The following is a 25,020-nucleotide window of genomic DNA, read 5'->3' on the forward strand; positions in this document are numbered from 1 at the left end:
ATTTCAGTCTAGGCTCACAGACTGCAGGAGGATGCACCTGGGCCTCATCATAAATTGTGTGCATCCTCTTGCAGCACAGGGATACATCAAGACTGGTGTGAAAAGCCGATCTTCAATAAATTTCCCCAACAGTGTGTTTTTTTTATTTATTTTTATTCATGCTTTTGGGGTTGGTGACATCTGTGTGCATGCTCTGGTTATAGCATTTTTCCTGATGTATTTCTCAGGTGTGAAAAAATAAAACAGAAAATACACATGGTAGGAGTTTATCATGAGGGTAAATAATATTTGATGTAAGTTTTGCTGTCTGTGTTGCATACTTTGTACAAAACTTATCAATTGTTGCACGTTGTTTGATACATTTTCTACACCTGTAAACCTATCACTTTTGAGTATCCCCCCCCCCCCCCACACACACACACACACACATTCCTAATGGAATGAGTTTGTGACTTTTATTATTACAAAAATGTCACCATGATAAATCTGGAGTGAAACTAATTAACATAGCTGACCATGATCTCTTTCCCACCTACTTTTCAAAACTGGAGTGGGTGGTGTAAAAATGCAAAAAGTTGTAAAATATTTGTGCAAGTTAACCCGAAATGTCAAGAAAGACCTATTTTGCAAATTTTTGGGCCTATCTGCATAAAAATTTTGCGATTTCGAGGGTGGGGGACTATTGCTGTCTGCCTTTGAATTCTATGTACGCCTTTGGATGTTTACCACAATATTGGTGCTATAATATTGCAGCTGAAGTGATGGCTTGTATGCTTTCGAGCAACATTCATTTCTTGGCAACTGTTAGACGCAGTGACATGAATTTTGTACTGTTCATTTGAGAAATGTGCTCAGTGAAGTACTTGAAAACCCACTGGGAATGTAAAAACAAGAGAGAGCTTAAGACAATGCTGCAGGACCACAAAGGAAATAATTACATGTGGGAATTTTGATTAATTTCATTGCATCTGATCATTCATAACCTTCATCCTTCTATGGAAACAATTTATCCAAATATCGGCAAAAAATAAATGTACACACCATTGCCTCTCCTGGAGCTGATATATCGGTGCTTAATTATCTAACCATTTGTTCTTCCTTTTAATTTGACTGTTTATTGACCAGAATACATACAATATATGTATCAGATATAGCTATTTCTAGTGAAAACAGACATCAATGCAAAAATCATTAAAGGGGTTATCAGCAGTGATGGCCAGTTGGCAGTGTTCGCCAGCGAACACATGCGGGCTGCCATCTTAACTCACAAGTCCGGCGATGCACAGGTAAGCCCTGAGTTCTGGCTTCTCACCGATGAGCTGTTTCAGGGAGCCCCCTCACTCACCGGAGTTCTGGTGAGCGCAGCCGGCTCCTGGAAGCTTTCCAAGCACAGAGCTGTACATTATATAGTGGCTGTGCTTGGCATTGCAGCTCAGCCCCATTCAATCAGGCTGAGCTGCAACTAGGTCATGTGACCAAAGTATGGTGACAATCACATGCCCTAGGAAGAGGTCACATCGGCTGATCGGTTGGACCCCCGCTGATCTGATATTGATGACCTACCCAGACATATAATAATTTCAGGGTAACCCCTTTAATCAAATGTGGGGTGGTAGTCTGCTTTCTGGATGCACAAATAGGTAAAGACACAGATATAAAATATATAGCTTAGACCCCTTAAGGTATGGGCTCCACAAGTTCTCTGAAGGTTCCTGTGGTATATTGCACCAAGAGAGTAGCACAAGACTCTTTCAGTCCTGTAGTTTGTTAGGTAGGGCCCCCATGGATTGGACTTGCTTTTTTAGCACATCTCACAAATGCTGAATTGAATTGAGATCTGGGGAATCCAGAGAGGAAATTAACCCCTTACAGTCTTTGTCATGGCCAAAAGTCACCACAGCCATTAGGCATTAACATTGCCATAAAGAAGGGTTGTACTTGCTCTGTGCAACGTTCATGTACGTGGTTTGTGCAAAGTAACATTCACATAAATACCAGGACACAGGATTTCTTAGCAAAATATCAAACTGCCTCCAACAGCTTTCTTTTTTCTTATAGTACATCCTGGTAATATCTCTCTGTCGAAAGCTTTTTTTTGGAAATACATAACTGATCTGTGGCTATGCTGCTCCATATGCATTGTGCTATGTGTTCTAACACCTTCCAACATAGTATTAAAGGGGTTTTCAAGTATTTTAATGGTCTATTTTATCCAAAGGTATACTACCCAGAAGTGGAGTACCTACCACATAGGCTGGGCAGAGCATTCTATGGGGGTTGTAATGGGTACTGATCTCCAGCTTACCATAATACTGTCAAGGAGGCTACCGGTAGCTGCCACTAGATGAACATTACTGCATACAGATGTATACAGCTACCACTTTAACCGCCTCCGGACAGCCTAACGCAGGATCGCGTTCCGGAGTCGGCAGCCCTGCGCACAGTCATGCATATATGCGTCATCTCGCAAGACGCGAGATTTCCTGTGAACGCGCGCACACAGGCGCGCGCGTTCACAGGATTGGAAGGTAAGCGAGTGGATCTCCAGCCTGCCAGCGGCGATCATTCGCTGGCAGGCTGGAGATGCGATTTTTTTAACCCCTAACAGGTATATTAGACGCTGTTTTGATAACAGTGCCTAATATACCTGCTACCACGTCCTCTGGTGGTCCCTTTTGTTTGGATCGACCACCAGAGGACACAGGCAGCTCAGTAATAAGTAGCACCAAACACCACTACACTACACCCCCCCTGTCACTTATTAACCCCTTATTCACCCCTGATCACCCCATATAGACTCCCTGATCACCCCCCTGTCATTGATCACCCCCCTGTCATTGATAACCCCCCTGTAAGGCTGCATTCAGATGTCCGTATGTTTTTTACGGATCCACGGATACATGGATCGGATCCGCAAAACAGATACGGACATCTGAATGGAGCCTTATAGGGGGGTGATCAATGACAGGGGGGTGATCACCCCATATAGACTCCCTGATCACCCCCCTGTCATTGATCACCCCCCTGTAAGGCTCCATTCAGATGTCCGTATGTTTTTTACGGATCCACGGATACATGGATCGGATCCGCAAAACACATACGGAGATCTGAATGAAGCCTTATAGGGGGGTGATCAATGACAGGGGGGTGATCACCCCATATCGACTCCCTGATCACCCCCTGTCATTGATCACCCCCCTGTCATTGATCACCCCCCTGTAAGGCTGCATTCAGATGTCCGTATGTTTTTTACGGATCTACGGATACATGGATCGGATCTGCAAAACACATACGGACATCTGAATGAAGCCTGATAGGGGGGTGATCAATGACAGAGGGGTGATCACCCCATATAGACTCCCTGATCACCCCCCTGTCATTGATCACCCCCCTGTCATTGATCACCCCCCTGTAAGGCTGCATTCAGATGTCCGTATGTTTTTTACGGATCCACAGATACATGGATCGGATCCGCAAAACACATACGGACATCTGAATGGAGCCTTATAGGGGGGTGATCAATGACAGGGGGGTGATCAACCCTTATAGACTCCCTGATAACCCCCCTGTCATTGATCACCCCCCTGTCATTGATCACCCCCCTGTAAGGCTCCATTCAGACATTTTTTTGGCCCAAGTTAGCTGAAATTTTTTTTTTTTCTTACAAAGTCTCATATTCCACTAATTTGTGTCAAAAAATAAAATCTCACATGAACTCACCATACCCCTCACGGAATCCAAATGCGTAAAATTTTTTAGATATTTATATTCCAGACTTCTTCTCATGCTTTAGGGCCCCTAGAATGCCAGGGCAGTATAAATACCCCACATGTGACCCCATAACTTGTCCCAAGTTAGCGGAAAGGGAGACTTTGTGAAAAAAAAAATATATATATCAATTTCCGCTAACTTGTGGCAAAAAAAAAAAAATTCTATGAACTCGCCATGCCCCTCATTGAATACCTTGGGGTGTCTTCTTTCCAAAATGGGCTCACATGTGGGGTATTTATACTGCCCTGGCATTTTAGGGGCCCTAAAGCGTGAGAAGAAGTCTGGGATCCAAATGTCTAAAAATGCCCTCATAAAAGGAATTTGGATCCCTTTGCGCATCTAGGCTGCAAAAAAGTGTCACACATGTGGTATTGCCGTACTCAGGAGAAGTTGGGCAATGTGTTTTGGGGTGTCATTTTACATATACCCATGCTGGGTGAGATAAATATCTTGGTCAAATGCCAACTTTGTATAAAAAAATTGGAAAAGTTGTCTTTTGCCAAGATATTTCTCTCACCCAGCATGGGTATATGTAAAATGACACCCCAAAAAACATTGCCCAACTTCTCCTGAGTACGGCAATACCACATGTGTGACACTTTTTTGCAGCCTAGGTGGGCAAAGGGGCCCACATTCCAAAGAGCACCTTTCGGATTTCACCGGCCATTTTTTACAGATTTAGATTTCAAACTACTTCGCACGCATTTGGGCCCCTAAAATGCCAGGGCAGTATAACTACCCCACAAGTGACCCCATTTTGGAAAGAAGACACCCCAAGGTATTTCGTGATGGGCATAGTGAGTTCATGGAAGTTTTAATTTTTTGTCACAAGTTAGTGGAATATGAGACTTTGTAAGAAAAAAATAAATAAAAAAATCATCATTTTCCGCTAACTTGTGACAAAAAATAAAAAATTCTAGGAACTCGCCATGCCCCTCACGGAATACCTTGGGGTGTCTTCTTTCCAAAATGGGGTCACTTGTAGGGTAGTTATACTGCCCTGGCATTCTAGGGGCCCTAATGTGTGGTAAGTAGTTTGAAATCAAAATGTGTAAAAAATGACCTGTGAAATCCGAAAGGTGCTCTTTAGAATGTGGGCCCCTTTGCCCACCTAGGCTGCAAAAAAGTGTCACACATGTGGTATTGCCGTACTCAGGAGAAGTTGGGCAATGTGTTTTGGGGTGTCATTTTACATATACCCATGCTGGGTGAGAGAAATATCTTGGTCAAATGCCAACTTTGTATAAAAAAATGGGAAAAATTTATATATGGATGTCGTTTTCTTTGCAAAATTTTACAACTGAAAGTGAAAAATGTCAGCAGCAATGAAATACCACCAAATGAAAGCTATATTAGTGAGAAGAAAAGGAGGTAAAATTCATTTGGGTGGTAAGTTGCATGACCGAGCAATAAACGGTGAAAGTAGTGTAGTGCAGAAGTGTAAAAAGTGGCCTGGTCATTAAGGGTGTTTAAGCTAGGGGGGCTGAGGTGGTTAAAGCATACCTAGTTTAAAAAAAAAGTTTGCATAATGGCTGTGCTTCTTTCTGCAATCATAACTGTCAAGGAACAGTTATGTTTGGGCTTACCTAATGTTTTTTTTCATCCATATTATTCCCTGTTTCAGCTAGATGCAATTCACTTAGAAGCAGGGGGGGGGGGGGCATCTCCCTTCTGCATTACTGTACCATGACGCCCTTTCCCTTACTTCTCACTATATTTGTTTACACAGAACAGATAAGGAAAGGGGAGTCACACTTACAGAAAGGCGGGACATTCCTGTGAGGTTCAGAAGCAGTGTAGGAGCAGTTGCATTATCAGGCTATCTCAGCTAGTTCAGACATGCCCACACTTCCTCTCAGCCGTCTTCTGAGTCTCTGTTACCAGGGACAGATCTTGCCTAACAACAGGCCATGAACTGCAACTTAGGTGAAAAGAGACCCCTAGCGGCCATGACTTTACAGATTTTTTTTTTCATTTGGATGCAGGCATTTTTTAAATGAAGTGTTTTAGACATTTGCTAGTTACACGGTTTTCTATCGAATGAAATGAAATTTTGTAAAAGTACAGCAACTCTTTAATGCTAGGTATATACCCATATGCAATAAAGCTCCCGAATCAACCAGCACAGAATCTGGAATCTGTAAATGGAAGGTTGGATATCAGCCTCAATACAGGCATAAAACATTTGGCAACATTATCCACCGGAAGTGGGGCCCATTCTGAGTTGTTCTATGAGGTTTCTATGATATCTATGTCGTCCACTGCTACCCAGTCTTGAATTTGATATTTTGTGTAATTGAATGTTCCCATTAGAATAATTAAACTTTATCAACTTGAAACTTTATTCTTTTGGTTTTCTATGTCCTAAAAGTCAGTACTGATTTACTTAACTTAATTTGAGAGCATGTTCTCCATACTGCATTATTATTTGCTTAGATATAATCCTGTACCTTTACCTGCTTATTAACTAAGTATCTTAGTGTCTGGTACCATTTCCGCTGACATAAGGCAAAAGAATATAAAGATATTTAGATTCCAATATTTAATTAGTGGTTTCAATCCATAGGATTAATTTTGAATTGTGTTCTTCTTATGACGCTGGCATTGAAACATGGGTTTAACCCCTTAAGGACTTATGATGTACCGGTACGGCATGTTTCCCGAGTCCTTAAGGACCCATGACGTACCGGTACGTCATAACTTTAAAACTAGATTGCTGCGCGGCAGGGGTTAATAGGAACAGGATGTCCACTGAAATCATTCAGCGGGCATCCTGTCACAATGCCAGGGGGGGTCATGTGACCCCCCCGTATCGGCGATCGCAGCAAACTGCAGGTCAATTCAGACCTGCGATTTGCTGCGTTTCCGGTCCATTCGGGTCTCCAGGGCCCGATAAACCGGTGATCCGATTACACACCACCAATCACAGTCTGAGCATTTGGGGGCGGCGGTGCTGTCCTTGGTGCTGATTGGTGCGGGGAGAGAGGCGGTCCTCTCTCCCCTCCTCTTCGTACTGCTGCTCCTGCACTGTGAGGACCGTTCTGCACCAGCTCCTGTGACCCCCTCGTCGGCACCCATCACCCTCCTGCATCCATCACCCTCCAGGTAGGTTAGGGTCAGTGAGGGAGAGGCACGATTAGGAGGGATAGAAGGGAGAGTTATTTAGGGGGAAAAAAAAAACTTTAACTGATTCAGTGTTTCTGGTGGTTGGGGTCCACAGCACTTAGCTGTGAGACCCTAGACCCACCCAGGAGTGCTGCCACTTGCCCCCCCAACTGTGGTCAGCACTCTCAGCGTCCGGCCGCTGTTAGCGCATCGCCCGCCCCACCGCTGATCAGCGTTGTACCGCTGATCAGCAAGTTTGAAATTTTTTTCTAACACTTGTCCATTTTTTTTTTTACTTTAGCTTTTTAGTACGTGAACACCCGTGCCCCCACACACACGCACATACAATAAAGTTTTACACGCACGCACATACACACGCACACACACATACCCATGGCCCGCCGGATGTTCTCGGTGGAGGAGGTATATGCTCATATGCTCTCCGACTCAGAGAGCCCCAGTGAGGATGAGGATGACTCCACGTTCATCCGCATCCTCCTCATCATCATCTGATGACGATGAGCCCCCAAGGTGGCGGAGACCCGGTGGCTGGACGCCGGTCAGTGCAGCCGAGATGAGGACGTTTTGGGGCCTCATGCTGCACATGGGTCTAGTGCAAAAACCGAGTGTCAGGTAATAATGGAGTGGGGACGTCCTCTACCAGACCAGACACTCTACAGTATGGCCATGACACACCCCGGTTCGAGTCCATCCGGAAATGCCTGCATTAAATAATGCAGCATGTCCCCCCCAAGGTGATCCTGCCTATAACCGTCTGTATAAGATACGGCCGGTCATCGATCACTTTGGGGCCAAATTTGCGCAGGCCTACTTACCTGGAAGGGAGGTCGCGGTTGATGAGTCTCTCGTTGCTTTCAAGGGGAGATTCAGTTTCCGCCAATACATTCCCACTAAGCTGGCGAGGTATGGCGTGAAAATGTACAAAAGGGTACACTTACAAATTTCGTGTGTACGAGGGGTAAGATTCCCGTATTCAACCCCCAGAAAGTCCCCCCACTCTGGGTGTTAGCAGGAAACTCGTGTGGGACCTTATGCACCCACTGCTAGATAAGGGTTACCACTTGTACGTGGATAACTTTTATACTAGCATTCCCTTGTTCAGGTCCCTTGCCGCCAGATCCAAGTCCGCTTGTGGGACCGTGCGGAAAAATCAGCGTGGCCTCCCTGCCCACCCCCTCCAGGTACCTATCCCCAGGGGTGAGACCCGTGCCCTTACCAGTGGAAACCTGTTGCTGGTCAGGTATAAGGACAAGAGGGATGTCCTCATACTGTCCACAATCCACGGTAACAGCACCACCCCCGTCTCTGTGCGAGGTAGCGCGGCAATGGTCCTCAAGCCCGATTGTATCGTCGACTACAATCGGTATATGGGAGGAGTTGATCTCTCTGATCAAGTCCTCAAGCCATATAATGCCATGTGCAAAACCCGGGCATGGTACAAAAAAGTTGCGGTCTACTTGGTACAGGTTGCCTTGTACAACGCTCTTGTACTATCCCGAATTCTATGAGGCAGTCCTCAAGGACCTGATTTTTTCCGACCGGGAAAGAGCAGGCCGGAGTACCTCGGGAATTGAGGCGCCCGGATCGTCCCTGGCCAATATTTTCCAGGTGTGGTCCCCCATACTGGAAAGAAGGGACGAACCCAAAAAAGATGCCGAGTGTGTCACAAGAGGGGGATACGGAAGGACACCACTACTCAATGTGACACTTGCCCCGATCATCCGGGCCTCTGCGTTATCGATTGCTTCATGGAGTATCACACTTCCATGGAGTACTAAATTTTTATAATCCCCAACAGTCCCCTAGAGAACATAAAAAACTATGGCTCTCAGACTTTGGAGACACGGAAACAATTTTTTTTTTCAAAAAATATTTGTTTTAGTGCAGGCATCCTCAAACTGCGGCCCTCCAGATGTTGTAAAACTACAACTCCCAGCATGCCCAGACAACCTACAGCTATCAGCAGGGCATGGTGGGAATTGTAGTTTTACATCATCTGGAGGGCCGCAGTTTGAGGATGCCTGCTTAGTGTCTCCAATGTCTAAAAGCCATACATATTGGGCATCGCCGCATCCGTAAAAATCTTCTCTATAAAAATACCCCATAAACCAGCCCCTCGATAAACGCCGTAAAAAAAAATTAAATAAAAACTGTCAAAAAAAGCAATTTTTATTGTCACCTTGGATTCCAAAAAGTGTAATAACAAGCCATTAAAAAGTCATATGCACCCCCAAATAGTGACAAAATTAGCCCCTACATTAGATAGTCGCCCAACAAAAACAAAAAAAACTGTAGCTCCCAGGCTATGGAGATACTAAAATAATTTTTTTTGTTCCTCAAATGATAATATAGTGTAAAATCTAAATAAATGTTAAAATGTAGATATATTAGGTATCGCCGTGTACGTAAGAATCTGCCCTATAAAAATAACATTTGACCAAACCCCTCAGATGAACAGCGTTAAAAATATAAAATAAAAACGGTGCCAAAACACCAATTTTTGGGCAAAATTTCCATTTGAATCCTTTATTTCCGGTAATAAAGCAAGGGTTAACAGCCAAACAAAACTAAATATTTATTGCCCTGATTCTGTGGTTTGCAGAAACACCCCATATGTGGTCGTAAATGGCTATATAGCCATATGGCAGGGCATAGAACGAAGGGAACGCCATATGGTTTCTGGAAGGCAGATTTTGATGGACTGGTTTATTTACACCATGTCCCATTAGAAGCCCCCCTGATGTAGCCTAGACTAGAAACTCCAAAAAAGGGACTCCATCTAAGAAACTACACCCCTCAAGGTATTCAAAAGTTACTTTACAAACTTTGTTAACCCTTTAGGTGTTCCACAAAACTTAATGGCGAATGTAGAAACAATTTTAGAATTAAAATTTTTTGTTACCTTGCCTCAAAAAAGTGTAATATAGAGCAACCAAAAAATCATATTTACCCTAAAATAGTCCCAAAACAACAACCGTTTCCAGCAAATATTTAACCCATTAAAATTCATATATTTTACTTATACTCCTTAAAAATTATTTCGGACGACACTTACTGAGAATACACTCAGATGATTTGCCACCCAAAGCACCAGCAGGGGATATAGGGGATGAGGGAAAACAGCCCAGGGACAACCCATGATGGTGGGGACTCCCTGTCCTCGAACCTAGGCTGATCTAACCTATACTTAACCCTGATACAGTGATACTGATAGGGTGGAGGGAAAAACAAATTGAGTTTTGGTGCTAAAGAGGTAGGCAGATACAACAGGAAGATCATACAGAATCAACGACAACAATACCACATATAATGACCCTATTGATAAAAAGGGTCTACTAATGGACTGTGTATACAACCCTTATGCTGCTGTTTGTAGCCAGCTAGGTACACAGTACATTATAATCGTACACAAAACATAAATAATACCCCAACGCGTTTCCCCCACGCTGTGGGATCATCAGGGGGTAGGTATATCAGAGATGTCTAAAATCCATCTAGTGTTGTCATAGTGATGTGTACAGTGCACTTATGGTGGATATCCAGTGAATGCTGTGATTCCTAGTTTTGGATACACGTCCACCTTAAAATGTCAGATATAGTGCACTTATTGTGGATGCACAATATCTTAACATCCACCATTACATGAAAAGATACTAAGGGGTCTACAGCTTGATACCGCATAAAAAGAAGAAACTCAGATACAGACATATACATATATAGGCAAATCGCACACAGCCGTGAGGCCAGAGGTCAATTTTGCTGGGTTCCCGTGTGAATACCTGTGGAGAGAGAGTACGTATAATGTAGAACAGGAGATGTAACAAGGTTGCAACCTCCACCAAACTCCCCGATAACACACTGAAACTCACGGTCACAGGACCAGCTCTAAAAGTCCAAAACTCTCTTAGATGGCCTCATAGAACAACAATAGCCTAGCCTGTAGAGGTTAGAAATTCAAGGTCACCAGAAAGACAGGAGGGCTGATAGATGCTCGATATAGAGAATGTCACTACTCACAGTTAGTTGTCCATCTACTGATATGATCGCCCCCTCTCTTTCAAAGGATCATGTGTTTCTATGCCAGGTGCCCCCTCTAAATACCCACACACATCTGTTTCAAATTTCCCACCGACGCTCACCTGGTGCGGTCTGTGGATACATCTATTTCCGGCCGGTGGAATGCAAGACAGCGCTTCGTCCTGGGCCTGCTGATTCATAAATGCGCTTCCTGTATATGGAGCGCAGTGGAACGCAGAGCGCATCCGGTAGAACCTACCGATCACATGCTATAGGTCCTTAAGACGCAGTAGAACGCAACAGGCAGGTAGAATGCGCTCAGAACGATTCCCATGTGCTAGATAGGTCCCCCATATACCGAAACTATACAAGAGAATGCCGAGAATTGACATGAAGGCCTCAATTAGTCAAATCAAATGTATATAAACATATAAATAATATAGAATTAACAGATGAGGTGTTTGTGGTTCATGACACCCAGATACCCAGATACAGTATCGTCCATCACAGCCCATACATGATAAAAAGGGGTTTGTTATGTAATTCAAAGAGAAGATAGTACTCAATGACTTATGATATTTTTAAATTCGGATGCTTCTCGCACCCTGGCCAGTTAAAGAACCCAAATAAATTATTACCGGCCCAACGGTTCCAGTAAAGGGAATAAGACAGGCATAACAGCGGCAAAACGAAGACAAGAGAAAAAATATATGAGAAAAAATATATATGGGAAGGGAGAAGGGGTATCAATTTTATTCCTCATATCAGTCAGAGAAAACAGGAGAACGTTAGTCTCTAATTTATTCCGAAGGGAGATTGGGACCGGAACCGGTGGATCCATTCACATTCCTTCTGAAGTATCTTCCTGTCCCAGTCACCCCCACGGGGCGATGGTGGTATCAATTCGAGGACTGAGAATCTCAGACACTTAGGGTCCCCCCCATGACATTCATTGATATGTGAAGCCACAGGTGTCACATTTTTCTTGACAATGTCGTTAACGTGTTCACAGACCCTTCTCCTGAGTTCTCTGACTGTTTTGCCTATATAGTCCATAGGACAAGGACACTGGCAGATGTATATGGCCCCCTTGCTTCTACAATTGACAAAGTCCCTGACCCCAAATGTCTGTTTGGTTACGGAACATGTGATGGTCTTGGCGGTCGGAAAACGCCTATCGGTTTATGGTCTAGCCATGTCCCTTTCCTCGCCAGAGATGTAAAATGGCTATGGACAAGACGATCTTTTAAACTCCTCCCTCTGCGGTAAGTTACTGAAGGATGTTCCGCAAGAACGTCAGATAGGTCTGAGTCCATCCGTAAAATAGGCCAATATCTCTTCAGGACAGTCATTACTTCATGATTAGCTACGTCAAAGGTGGAAATAATACGCATTGGTTGATGTTTATCTATAGTCCTATGTTTGGGGACCAGGAGGTCTACTCAGTTTTTCTGTTGTGCATTTTTACAGGCCTCATTTAAGACCGTCTGTGCATACCCCCTTCCCCTGAACCTGTCCTGAAGTTTCTTTGCCTCACTGAAAAAAGCACCACCCTCCGAGCAGTTTCTTCTTACTCGGAGGTATTGACCCCTTGGGATGCCCTGTTTGAGTGGGGTCAGGTGGTGGCTCTTCCAGTGAAGCAAGGAATTTGTGGCTATGGCTTTTCTAAACATGTCAGTTACGAGTCTGTCTTCCTCCTTGGTTACTCGAATATCCAAGAATGTAATCGTGCATGGGTCTGACTCGTAAGTGAAGCGAAGGCTGATCTCGTTGTCATTAAGTCCAGCAATAAACCTTTTTAACTCTCCCGGCCCGCCTTTCCATACCAAAAAGATGTCGTCAATATATTGTGTCCAAAAAATGACATTTTTATCCCACCATACCGGTCGGTCGGGGAATACATGAGTGTCCTCCCACCAGCCCAGGAGGAGGTTGGCATACGTAGGGGCACAGGGGCTGCCCATAGCAGTCCCCCTGAGCTGGTGGTAGAAACGGGCATTAAAAAGAAAAAAATTATGTGTAAGGGTAAATTCCAACAACTGTAGAATAAAGATATTATGTGCCGCGTATTGCGTACCTCTTGTCTTCAAAAAATATTTTACAGCAATAAGACCATAGTGATGTGGGATGGAGCTATAAAGCGACTTTACATCGATGCTGGCCAAGATACAGTCGGGATCCATATTGAGGGCATCTATCTTGTTCAGGAAGTCCATCATGTCCCTTGTGTACAACAACCACCTTATCCCATAGTTTCCTAGATGGGGTCACTTTTATGGAGTTTCTACTCTAGGGGTGCAGCAGGGGGCTTGAAAGGGTACATGGTGTAAATAAACCAGTACAGCAAAATCTGCCTTCCAAAAACCATATGGCGTTCCCCTTCTATGTCCTGCCGTTTAGCCAAATAGTAGTTTACGACCACATATGGGGTGTTTCTGAAAACTACAGAATCAGGGCAACCCATATTGAGTTTTGTTTGGCTGTTAACGCATTTTTTCCAGTAATAAAGTAAGGGTTAAAATGGAAAATTTTCCAAAAAATTGAAATTCCAAAATAGTTTCTCCATCTGCCATTAACTCTTGTGGAACACCTAAAGGGATAACAAAGTTTGTAAACCCAGTTTTGAATACCTTGAGGGGTGTACTTTCTTAGATGGAGTCACTTTTTTGGAATTTCTATTCTAGGGGTGCAACGGGGGGCTTGAAATGGTACATGGTATAAACAAAACCAGTCCTGCAAAATCTGCCTTCCAAAAGCCATATGGCGTTCCACTCCTTCTATGTCCTCCCGTTTGGCCAAACAGTAGTTTAGGACCACACATGGGGTGTTTCTGCAAACTACAGAATCAGGGCAACCCGTATTGAGTTTTGTTTGGCAGTTAACCCTTGCTTTATTACTGGAAAAAATGGATTAAAATGGAAAATTTTCCAAAAATTTCAAATTCCAAAATTGTTTCTCCATCTGCTATTAACTCTTATGGAACACCTAAAGGGTTAACAAAGTTTGTAAACCCAGTTTTGAATACCTTGAGGGGTGTACTTTCTTAGATGGAGTCACTTTTTTGGAATTTCTGTTCTAGGGGTGCAACAGGGGGCTTGAAATGGGACATGGTATAAACAAAACCAGTCCTGCAAAATCTGCCTTCCAAAAGCCATATGGTGTTCCCCTCCTTCTATGTCCTCCCGTTTGGCCAAACAGTAGTTTAGGACCACATATGGGGTGTGTCTGCAAACTACAGAATCAGGGCAACCCATATAGAGTTTTGTTTTGCTGTTAACCCTTACTTTATTACTGGAAAAAATGGATTAAAATGGAAAATTTTCCATAAAATCGAAATTCTAAAATTGTTTCTCCATCTGCCATTAACTCTTGTGGAACACCTAAAAGGTTAACAAAGTTTTTAAACCCAGTTTTGAATACCTTGAGGGGTGTACTTTCTTAGATGGAGTCACTTTTTTGGAATTTCCATTCTAGGGGTGCAACGGGGGGCTTGAAATGGGACATGGTATAAACAAAACCAGTCCTGCAAAATCTGCCTTGCAAAAACCAAAAGGAAGTTCCCCTCCTTCTATGTCCTCCCGTTTGGCCAAACAGTAGTTTAGGACCACATATGGGGTGTTTCTGCAAACTACAGAATCAGGGCAACCCATATTGAGTTTTTTTTGGCAGTTAACCCTTGCTTTGTTCCTGGAAAAAAAATATTATATTGGAAAATTTTTCAAAAAAATCGAAATTCTTACATTTTATGTCCATTTGCCATGAACTCTTGTGGAAAACCTAAAGGGTTAACAAAGTTTGTAAAATCAGTTTTGAATACCTTGAGGGGTGTACTTTCTAAAATGGGGTCATTTCTTGGGTGGTTTCTATTACGTAAGCCTCACAAAGTGACTTCAGACCTGGACTGGTCCATAAAAAGTGGGATTTGGAAAATTTCTGTAAAATTTCAAAATTTGCTTCTAAACTTCTAAGCTATGTAACATCCCCAAAAAATAAAATGGCATTCCCAAAATGATACAATCATGAAGTAGACATATGGAGAATGTAAAGTCATCACAATTTTTGGGGGTATTACTATGTATTACAGAAGTAGAGAAACTGAAACTTTGAAATTTGCTAATTTTTCAGAATTTTTGGTAAATTTGGTATTTTTTATGCAAAAAAAATTAACTTTTTTTAACCAATTTTAGCAGTGTCATGAAGTAAAATATGTGATGAAAAAACAATCTCAGAACGGCCTGGGTAAGTAAAGGCGTTTTAAAGATATTCACACATAAAGTGACACTGGTCAGATATTCAAATGGCCAAGTCCTTAAGGTGAAATAGGGTTGAGTCCTTACGGGGTTAAAGATGTTGTCTGGTCCCAAAATCTAAATTCTTTTTATGTGCTCCTAACACCCCTCACCATCCATACATAAGCCCCCAATACCTGTTTTTTAGTGTCTGAACTTTCCTGCCCACCTGGAAGACATCACATTTTCCTGTCAGATCTGTTTACTTCCTCCCCTTCTTGTTTTGCTGAATATATAACTTTATTGATACACAAGCCTGGCTGCACTGCACAGTGATGAGTCACAGGCTGCCCCCCCCCCCCCCCCACTCTGCTCTTCCTGCAGCAGCTACTCCTATAACTTCTGTGTCCATCTTTCTGCACACAGACATGAATCTACTTCTCACTCAGTGTCTAAATCCCATCACTGACCATCCACAGGCTCTTCCCTCACCATCTACAGAGTGTAATAAATAGTGATGAGCGACAGGGGTCATATTCGAATTTGCGATATTTTGCGAATATTTTGTAGAATATGCGTTGAAAATATGCAAATTCGAAAATTCGCAATTTTTTTTTTTACTCGAAAAATCGGAAAGGTAACGATTGTGTAATATGCGAATTTTCGAATTCGAATTTTTTATTGCGAATTTTTCAATTTACAACTATTAGACAAAGAAGATTATATCACTATATTAGCTAAATTGCTCTATTCGATTTTTTTCGAATATTCTCTATATTGCTATAACTTTGTTTTTTCGAATATTCGTAATATTCTAAAACAAGAATATATAGCAATATAGCGAATATTTTTAAAAAAACGAATATAGAGCATAATTCGCAAACACTACTACTCCTAAAGTCAAGTATATTGCAGCCTTCTTATTGGCCCACAAGCTAGAAGCAGTGAGAGATCATGTGTACTGATAAAAAAATAAAAATAAAAAATAGAATATTAAAAATTACGAATATACATAACTATATTCAAAATTTTCGGGAATTTTCGAAGTACCTATATTCGCGATAAAAATTCTAAAATTCCAATATTCGTGATCAACACTGATAATAAACAGCTGGAAGCAGCAAGCACATCCAAACACATCTGTATCTAATCCTATCCTGTGTGATACAGCCTGCTCAGCTGTGTATCTAAACTCATCACTGACCATCCACAGGCTCTTCCCTCACCATTTCCAGAGTGTGATAAACAGCTGGAATTGGCAATCACGTCCAAACACATCTGTATCTAATCCTAACATGTATGTGTGCCTGATACACAGCCTGTTGTGTGCGATACTGCCTGCTGAAGTGTGTATCTAATCACATCTTCTATGATACAGCCTGCTGAGCTGTGTATCTAATTCCATTTTGCATCATAAAACCTGCTAAGCTGTGTATCTAAACCTTTATGCACACAGCCATATCCATTTTGCGATTCACATTTTTTGCAGTCCCATTGAGTTCTATGGATTTGAGATCCTCATTTTGAAGACCAGAATAGGACATGTTCTGTCTTTACTGGAACTGAAATACGGATGTAGAGAACACACTGATGACGTCCATGTGCTTTCCACATCCGTATGTCAGTTCTGCAAAAGATAGAACATGTCCTATTCTGGTCCTCATAATGGAGATCTAAAACCCATAGAACTCAATGGGACTGCCAAAAAAAATGTGAATCGCACACAAACAGTAACCTTATTTAGTGGATCAGCAACTTGCAGACCGCAAAACAGATACGGTTCTGTGCACGAGCCCTATCACTTATACTCAGCGCCCATAACAGTGACATCCACAGTGCCCCCATAACAGTGACATCCACAGTGCCCAATAACAGTGCCATCCACAGTGCCCCCGTAACAATGACATCCACAGTGCCCCCCTAACAATGACATCCACAGTGCCCCCATAACAATGACATCTAGAGTGCCCCCATAACAATGACATCCACAGTGTGTCCATAATAGTGCCATCCACAATGTTTCCACAACAGTGACATCCACAGTGCCCCCATAACAGTGACATCCACAGCGCCCCCATAACAGTGACATCAACAGCGCCCCCATAACAGTAATGTCCACAGTGCCCCCATAACAGTAACGTTCACAGTGCCCCCATAAACAGTGACGTCCACAGTGTTCCCACAAGTGTCATCCACACTGTCCCATAACAGTGACATCCACTCTGCCCCATAACAGTGACATCCACAGTGCCCCCATTACAGTGACATCCACAGTGCCCCCATAACAGTGAAATCCACAGTGCCCCCATAACAGTGACATCCACAGTGCCCCCATTCTGCCATCAATTGCCCCCCTTGTGCCATCCAATGCCCCTTGTGCCATCTAGTGCCCCCTTGTTTGCCATCCAGTGCCCTCATTGTGCCATTCAGTGCCCTCATTGTGCCAACCAGTGCCCCCTTGTGCCATCCAGTGCCCCTTTGTGCCATCCATTGCCCCCTTGTGACATCCACAGTGCCCCCATGTGCCATACACAGTGCTCCCAAAGTGCCGCTAATGACATCCACAGTGCCCCCAAAGTGCCATCCACATTGCCCACAAGGGCACCCAAGTGCCATCCAAAGTTTCCCCATGTGCCATCCAAAGTGCCCCCATGTGCCATCAATAGTGCCCCTAATGACATCCACAGTGCCCCCAAAGTGCCCATGTGCCATCCATAGTGCCCCGAATGACATCCACAGTGACACCAAAGTGCCATCCACAGTGCCTATAAGGGCACTCATGTGCCATCCAAAGTGCCCCCCATGTGCCATCCACAGCTCCCCCAATGACCTCCACAGCATAGCGATCAGCCTCTGTGGCTGATCACTATGCTGTCACTCATGTAAAGCCCTTACATCGCGCTGTACACGAGTCAGTACAGACTTTACATAGAAGCCTGTACACTCAAAAGACGGCCGGCGGTCCCGTCGCATGCGCAGTAGTGTGCAAGCAACGGGACTGAGGAAGGCCGGCAGGAGGCGGTGACGTCAGTGATGACGTTCCGTCTCCTGCCTCAGGCAGGAAAAGAAGAAGACGGCGCTGGACCAGAAGACTTGAAAATGCTTCAGGAGCGGTCACGTGAACATGAAGAGAATCATAGGAAGGGCTGCGGTGTGGAGGATAAGTATTGGTGTAATGACCTTCCCTCCACAGGTAATGAAGATGGGCAATTTTCAAGTAGGGGTCGGAGAACCCCTTTAACTCCTATGACACCTTTTAGGGACTGGTGCACTATTTCAGGATACACAATTCATCACATTACTTTTGTAGGCTCATGACAAGTGAAGAACAAATGCTAGAAGGTGTGACGCTTTGCGATCCACAGCGATACTAGGAAATCACAAATGCGCCATATTTTGCAATCACAGAGACACCAGAGGGTTCACTAAAAATCTTCTCTTTTCACTAAAGGAGTAATTCACAGAGCAGAGGTGCCATTATCACCTCCATCCTTGTGACAAACCTTTCCTGCCCCATGCCAAGTTGAGTAGCCATCAATCTAGTTCTCTTATGACAGAACCTCCTAAACCTGGTCTTTCTGCAGCCATAGTGTCTCCAATACCAGCAGAGTTCTCACACCTTCAGTCTTGCCAGTGCGCTTCAAAGAGAGCAGGACAGATTCTTATCAGACAGCTGTTTGAGACACAAAAAGAGGTCACCGGGCAGCCACCTCTAATACATAGCTTTCATATTTGCGTCCATATTTCCTCATATTTCCTGGGTTCGGAACCAATGCACTGAATCATCTCTTTAGGGATTATTCCGGCCCCAATAATACACCTTTCAGGAAATCGGCCAGTCAGAGATTCTCTCTCTCAGATATCAAAGCTCTCAGGGAATCTAAATGGTAATTCTATCCTGTTTGGTATCAGAGGATCTGTAAAATTGTGCTGATTCTCAATATGACCTTGTAACGGAACGCCTAGCACCCCGACCGGGTACCTCCGTCGATAGTGCTCCTAGTGCTTCCAGAGGACTCCAAGCACTCCACTTGACACCGTCAGCACTGCAGACCCCACGAACCGCGAAGCTTGGTGGAGGTCTCGCCGTCTCCTACCCACCCTGGACCTACGACAAGGCTCCAGGCTCCAGTGGGTGAACCTCTCCTAAATCCAGAGACAGGAACCAGGAGCAAGCTCTTACAAGAGCTTATACTCAGGGGGGTATTGTGATATAGCAATCCCCAAGAGTGTAGTTATTCCATCCCCCAAACATGAGCCAAGACTTCATGAAGGTATAAAACAGGAACACTTTATTGAGGGCTACCCGCCCGTATTTATGCAGGTCCCCATCTGGTGGACACGCCCCTAGGGGACCAGAAGGAAGACTGTGACACAGGACAGATACGTAGCACTCAGGATACACAGACACAACACATCCCCACAATGCATCATGGTTTCCTCCTCTCTGCCCTGGAGACACCCGAGGAGCAATTCAATTATCTCTCAGGACAAAGGGAAATCGCCAATACACATGTGAAGACAACAGGACAGAAATCACCACCCAAACACCCAATGTCACAACCCCACAGCAAACACAGACATTTAACATATTCCCAGATAGCTCAAGTCTGAGTGCATATCATTAGGTGAATGGCACTCAGAATACACGAATACAATAAAATGGGCTATCTGGGTACCCTCACATAACAAAATACCATTCCAAAGACAGATTTAAGCTGTGTCTGTCTTCTCCTTTAATGTTAGTATGGGCCATAATCCTGAGGCAAGAGGCTAGTAGCCAGGCCTCTCCAAAACCCAGTGGCGAGGTTGGTTTCGCCACACATCTCCCCCTCCCAGGGAAGACTAACCAGATACCTGACCTCATGCCGGTCGGTATCTGAATTAGTCTGGCAGTCCACCCACAACCCAATACTGGACCTGTTGAATTTTGGGGCCTGGCTCTGTTCTGTATGTCCCCAGCTCTTGAGGGGGCATCTGCTACTCCTTGCTTCCTTGTTGCTCTCTAGCTTGGAGCTGTAGGTACTTGGTGGGCAGAGGCCGACTGCGCTCTGCCCAGATGCCAGCTCTTCCGCTGGGGTAGCCTGTGGGAAGTCCGGCTCTGGAGAAGAGGATAGGGGAGGGCAGAGGCCGACTGCGCTCTGCCCAGATGCCAGCGCTTCTGCTGGGGTAGCCTGTGGAAAGTCAGCCTCTGGAGAAGAGGATAGAGGAGGGCAGAGGCCAACTGCGCTCTGCCCAGATGCCAGCTCTTCCGCTGGGGTAGCCTGTGGGAAGTCCGGCTCTGGAGAAGAGGATAGGGGAGGGCAGAGGCCGACTGCGCTCTGCCCAGATGTCAGCGCTTCCGCTGGGATGTGGTCAGGGAATCCTATCCCCAGGACCTTGTTGCAGATTGGCTGTGGAGAGGAGGAATTGCTTACCTCCTCCTCCTGGCATTCCTGCAGGGTTGGTGGGGGATCTGAACCGGTCGTCCAGCATCCCGGTAGGCCTGGTGCAGAGACTGCGGTCCTATCTGCACCATCGGAGTTAGGAGTGCTGTCCCCCTGTGGTTGGGGAGAGAGATCAATGGGTATTGCAGGCTCATCCCCTGCCCCCAGAACTCGGTTGGGAAGTAGCTGGGAAGGGGAGGGCTCGCTTACCTCCTCCTCCTGGTATCCCTGCGGAGATGGCTGGGGATCTGGACCGACCGTCCAGCATCCCTGTAGGACTGGTAGAGAGACCTCGGTCCCATCTCCACCTGCCAGTCTATGAGGTCCCTCAACATTTGCGAGTAAGGACCACCTGCGTCCACACCTGGCAACTCTGGCTGCTGTTGAGGGTCTGGGCCAGCTGCCCAGCATCCCGGTGGAGAGACCTCGGTCCCGTCTCCACCTGCCTGTTGTGGTTCCTCACAGGACCAGTCTATGAGGACCCTACTTCGGGTTCCTCTGGCCGCCTCAGGGGGAGACTGCTAACCTCCTCGGATGCAGCCTCTGCTCGGCTGCTGTAACACTCCTTCGTCTGGGCAATTTCTCTCTCTTTCGCCAGTCGGAATTCTCGTTCCATCCTTGCATGTCGCTTGGCTGTGACCTGGTTCCAGATGGCCTGGTATATATCCATGGACACATTATTTCCATACTGGGCCACTCGCTGCCTCACCTCGGCCAGCCAGTCATCTTCAGAGCCTTCCATACTTGTCTGCTCCAAGTCACTGGATACCTCTGCTCCCAGGGGCGCTGCACGAGTGCTAGCGTTGCCCTCAGTTTGTAACTCTACACGTTACCAGTGTCTCTGAGCTGCTTCTCCTCGCACTAGGACGCCATCCCACTGCTTGCCACCAATGTAACGGAACGCCTAGCACCCCGACCGGGTACCTCCGTCGATAGATGCTCCTAGTGCTTCCAGAGGACTCCAAGCACTCCACTTGACACCGTCAGCACTGCAGACCCCACGAACCGCCGAAGCTTGGTGGAGGTCTCGCCGTCTCCTACCCACCCTGAACCTACTCGCCACAGACCTCTATGTCCTAATTTGACCCACGGGTACGGAGAAACTGGCACAGCAAAGATTCAGCCAGATTTCCTCTGTCCAGGGCAGGAACTGCCAGTCTTCCAATTACCCAAGGCTGGACTTGTGCGGGTCGCAACCCCTCCCCACTACAGAGTGGGTAAAACCCTGTGACACATTCAGCCCTGGGTCCTTCTTCTACCATCTGACGTCGACTAACATCACGACCGCCCGCTGGACACGGGCACACCCCACCATCTTGCATTATTCTACAAAGACTTTGCCTTTTACTGGACTTTACCACGGTAATTCTGAACTTACAGACATTCTATTCCCTTCCACCTCTTACCTATTTCTACCCAAACCAATCTGTCCAACTGGCAGGTATATTTATCGGCTTTAATGTACGGTATATATATTTTTGTGTATAGTTTTAGAATAAAAACTAACGATTTCATCGTTCCAGTTTTGCCCTTGTTACTTGATGACCTGATCTATGCTAAGAACTCTGTCCTCAGAAGACATACTACCAAATTGTTTTCTTTTTATAAATTGTTAATTTACGAGCTAGGTTGCAAATAACCATTTCGTCCCTTTAGGATTAGCTAGCCGGGGTCTCTTCGCCCCTATTCAATACGAAGAGTGGTGGCAGCAAATTAATTTGATTTCCAGCGTGAAATCAGTAATTTTATTTTTACCGATTGTACATACAATCGTGATTTTATCCTGTCTGGGCCCATCAACCAATCATAAACGTCTTCTGTGCTCACAGTGGATTCGCCTCCAGAAGTCTCTAGTGGAGACCTGTATGGCAACTGTGGCTTAGTACGATGGGATTGGCGGGTGGTTGTCACATTGGTGGCAGCTAGTGGGATAGCAGAACCCAAAACCAGGCAGAAGTCAGCTTTTGGGAGATCAGAGCACAAAGAACTGACAAGTGCAGCTTTTTGAGCAATCATAACAATAGGACAGTGGTTACTTAGTATCCTGTCCTGCGGAACTTGAGTTCCGGGCGCAAAACGGTACACATTGATAGGAATAGATTGGTTTACATTTTCCCCACCTTTTCTTTGCTATATCCTATTCATTTTCTCTTCTTTTCTGAATGTCTGATTCAGTTCCAAATTACCAAAGTTGGTCTGTCGCCGATTTACAAGCCGTGTGTGAGTCGCAAGGCATTGCCATTCTACACAAAATTCGATCACAGCTGATCAAAGCTTTGACGGAGAGAGACGGCCAAGCGATGGAGGATTCCAATCCCATGCGGAAGGCTTCGCTGCCCCTTTGTTCAACATCACCCAGCATCGCCAGCTATGGGAGTGCTGATGTTGCTACTTCAGCTCCGGGTGATGCAGGTACCCTGGATAACAGCATGTCCACAGCTCCTGCTAACCCTCAGCAAGGAACAAGCAGCTCTGGACTAAACTTCACTGCCTTGGGGCCTATGAGCCAGCAGTTGTTACCGGGCCTGACTGGTACGGATTTGCGTTTATACCTGGAGATGCAGCTCGAAAGAGAGAAGCGACAGCAGCAGTTCCAGCTTCAGAGAGAAGCGCTGCAACACCAGCGTGCACTAGAACTGGCCCAAGTGAGACAGGCCGAGCGGTCTTCCTCTCCTAACACTCCTGCTGCAGGAGGCATTCCTCTACCCGTGGTCTCCAAAGCAAGGTTTCCAGTTATGGAGAAAAACGGGGACATTGATTTATATTTACGCTCGTTTGAGAGAGCGTGCCGCCAGTTCTGCATCCCTGAGGATCAGTGGGCTCTACACCTGACGCCTCAGCTGACTGGTAAAGCGCTGGATGCTTTTGCGGAACTACCCACAGACCAAGATTGAGATTATCAGACTATCAAGGATGCCATAATTGCTAAGTTCCAGTTAACCCCTGAGGTTTACCGGAGAAAGTTCCGTGCCATCCAGAAAGGATCCACAGACTCTTACGCGGATGTGGCTAGCCGCTTATGCACCACATTCCGCCAATGGACTAGAATTCTTAAAGAAAAGACTTATGCTAACCTTGAGGATTTGATGATCCATGATCAACTCCTTGCGATATGCCCTACAGATGTGAGACAGTTTGTGCTGGAGCGCAAGACCCAGTCTGTGAAAGAAGCTGCTGAGCTGGCAGACATGTTTGTAGCAACCCGGGTACCGGACATTCGCAAACCTGTGATGACGGACATCCGCAGGCCGGTGGTATCAGACATCTGCAAACCCCTGGTACCTGACAGCCGCAAAACTCCAGTACCCAACCAGGACAGAGCCATGTCCCAGAACTGGAGAGAAGGCAGACCCGCTGGCCCTGTGAACCGTGAGACAACCAGGCCCTGGTGTGAGCTGTGTCGCAGGCCCGGTCACACCAAGCAAACCTGTTACGCAGGGAAGCCATCCCAACCTCCTAGCACCGCGACGACGCCAAGCCCTAAGGGGGCCAACGCTTCCACACCTACCTCGTCTGCTGTATTGCTGGTCGGAGGACCCGAGGTGCACAGCGGATCCCAGAATCAGCAGCCTGTCACTGTGAACGGCCAGACTGTCATCGGATTCCGTGATACCGGTGCAGATGTCACCTTGGTCCGTTCACATCTTGTTACGGAGAAGGATATCCTTCCAGGAAAGTACCTCGCTTTGACCGGAGTTGGGGGCACTCGCACTCATGTGGCCCAAGCCCAAGTCACCATTGATTGGGGAATGGGACGGCAAAAGCGGGTTGTTGGGGTCCTGGATGATATTCCCGTTGCCACAGTGCTTGGCACTGATTTGGGCACCCTTGTTTCCCATTACGAATACCCTGCAAGCGCGCAGGAGGCCCAAGCAGGACTCCCTGACCAAGACCAGGTACTGTACAGCCCTTTGGGGAAACAGGGAGACGGAGACACTTTTCCTGCTATTTCTACTGTCCCTAACGCACCTAGGGAGGTATCAGATTTAAATGTACAAGCAACCGAATGTCATTTGCCTACTTCTGCACCTGTCATTGTTGATCCGAATGTGTGTGTTAGTGTTAGCAATGGTGATATAAATTATGCTGTACCTGTTCTGGCCATTACACGTTCCATGGCCAGCCGCCTGAACTCAGAACCGACCGAAGGGACCCCCTCGGGCGATTCTGACCCTCAGGCGGATGACAATGCGAGAACGACCTTTTCATGTGATGATGATTGTGTCACTGCGCTGGTAGACGCTTCCAGTGTCGCCAGTAACCTGGGCTCAGATGGGGCTGTGGGGACAGAACCAGCCGTCCCTCCACCCACCTCTGACCCCAGCATTGAAGGTAACTCTCCACAGCTGACTTCATACGTCACTGGTCAGCTGGAGGAGACCGGTGGCGCTGCATTCGTGCAGGCCTTGAAGGGTGACCCTAGTCTGGAGGCCCTTAGGACCCGAGCCGGC

The sequence above is a fragment of the Bufo bufo genome, chromosome 5, assembly GCF_905171765.1.
Source record: "Bufo bufo chromosome 5, aBufBuf1.1, whole genome shotgun sequence".
In the NCBI taxonomy this organism is placed as follows: Eukaryota; Metazoa; Chordata; class Amphibia; order Anura; family Bufonidae; genus Bufo; species Bufo bufo.